We start from the raw sequence: 2250 nt of genomic DNA on the forward strand, positions 1-2250 counted from the left end.
GCATTTGTCAGTTTACTCTCCAAATGGCCACAATAGCCAGATCTGTGTGTAACCACAGCCAGGGGCTAGGAGCTTCTTCCAGTTCTCCCATGTGGGTGCAGGGTTCTAAGGATCCTAGGCTATCCCCTTTTGCTTTCTCAGGTCCTAAGCAGAGCAGTGGATCAAAGTAGAGCAGCTAGGACAAGAACTGATGACCATATGTGACTGTAGCACTTGTAGGTGGAGGATTAGTCTATTGAGCTACGTGTCATGTGTTGGTTTTTTATCTTGCAACTTTACCAACCTATTATGAGTTTTAATAGGCTTTTAGAGTAAGCTTTGGATTCAGCCATATTTAGAATCATATCATCTGCAAAGAGGGGTAATAACTTTTTCCTTCTCAATTTATATCTCTTTGATTTTTTTTTCTTGCCTAATGTCTTGGGCTAAAACTCCCCAAAGTATATTGAATAGTAATAGTGTGAGTTTCTGTATCTTCGTGGAAGTGCTTCCACTGTTCCTCACTCAATACTGTGACAACTGTTTGTCATATATTGCTTTAATTGTGTTGAGGTATATTTCTGTACCCAAATTATTTAAGTGTGTGTGTGTGTGTGTGTGTGTGTGTGTGTGTGTGTGAGAGAGAGAGAGAGAGAGAGAGAGAGAGAGAGAGAGAGAAAGAAAGAGAAACGGATTATTTTATCAGTTGTTTTATCTTGAGGCTGGTGGTGTGGCATGTCTTGTTAAGCTGTTGCCTGTCATCCTTGCATCCCTTATGGGCACTGGTTCAAGTCCTAGCTTTTCTACTTCGCATCCAGCACCATGTTAATACATCTGTGATAGGAGTGGAAAATGACCAAATGCTTGGGCCTCTGCTACCAACAAAGGAGAAAGCTGCTGGCTCCTAACTCGGGAGTGAGAGATTCAGGTTCTAATCACTTCTCCCTCCCGTTTCTGCTTACTATTCACTTGGACCAACTTAGTGGAACTTTGCTTGAGTTTGTTGACTTTGTGGGGGCCCTTACCATCAGGTACCATGGCAAGCAATGTTAACAGTAAGCCAGATTCTCGCTGCAAGAACCCCCATGTGCTCATGGGAATCTCTTCACTCTGGTGGTTAAGAAGTCTGACATGGAGACAATCTTGAAGTATGGCAACATTGTGGGCTGCTCCATTTGTAAGGGTTTTACCTTTGTTCAGTATGCTAATGAGAGAAATGCCTCAGCTGCTATTAGCAGGAGAGGATGGGAGAATGATTGCTGGCTAGGTTTTGGATATTCTCCTGGCTGCAGAACCAAAAGTGAACATGGCAAAGTGGTGTGAAATGGTCTGTCTTGGTGTATGGCTCCTCTTTTGACTTGGACTGACCTTCAGTGGGATTATGATGGCAGGATGCGTGGTAACCAGCATGTGTTCCCCTCCTCTGCCTATTGCCTGAGCAGTAGTGCCTTGAGAACAAGCGTGTTTCTGGAAACACCTCAAGAAGAGGGAAAAGTGGCTTCCATTCTAAGAGTGAACAATGAGGATCTTCTTCTTCCAAATGTGAAAAATTGAAAAGAGATGACCTTCAGTTCGCTAAGAAGGATTTGACCCAGATAAAACAAAAAGTAGATTCTCTGCTGAAAAGCCTGGGGGAAAAATTGCAAAGGAACAGAGTAAACCAGGAGTTGAGAGGAAGAAGGATGTCAGAAGGGGGCAGAGCAGCAGTTCCCTGAAGATGAGACCAAGGTGAAGACGGAGGCTGAGGGCAGGTGCCAATGATGCTGCTGAGGAGGGGACCTGCTGGCTGATGAGGACAATGGCGATGGGCGATGGCCAGCTGCAGTTGAGCAAGGATGATGAAAAGAGGCTGAGGTAGGAGAGGATGATAGAGACAGCACCAATGGCAAGGAAGACGTCTAAACACGTAGTGGGGTTTAGAAATCTTATCCCATTATTTCTTTATCTAGGTGGTAAGATCAAAATGTTCGCCAGATCCTCTCCCCAGTATGTTCAGCGCATGCTCAGTGTTTGCCCCATCATAGCCTTTCCCACGTTCATTAATTCATATTTCCCCATGCTTCTTCTCATTTTCATACCCTTTGATGCTCCTTGTAGTAGTTTTGTGTTTCCCTGTCATTTTTGCTTTTAATGTTGATACCTCATTATGATTTGACAACAAAAAAGGATGTATGGTTTTTTAAAAAATACAACTGGAAGAGTTCCCTCCCTTTGAATTATTTTGAATAAGTCGGTATTCATTGGAATTACTTCTTCCTTAAAATTTTGGTG

General features: G+C 43.3%; 1 pseudogene; it reads left to right on the forward strand.

Annotated features, from left to right (window-relative positions):
* Window positions 1-1015: 1015 nt before the first annotated feature.
* LOC101519505 (heterogeneous nuclear ribonucleoproteins C1/C2-like) lies at window positions 1016-1881 on the forward strand (annotated as a pseudogene).
* Window positions 1882-2250: the final 369 nt, after the last annotated feature.

Source organism: Ochotona princeps, chromosome 8, assembly GCF_030435755.1.
Source record: "Ochotona princeps isolate mOchPri1 chromosome 8, mOchPri1.hap1, whole genome shotgun sequence".
Lineage (NCBI taxonomy): Eukaryota > Metazoa > Chordata > Mammalia > Lagomorpha > Ochotonidae > Ochotona > Ochotona princeps.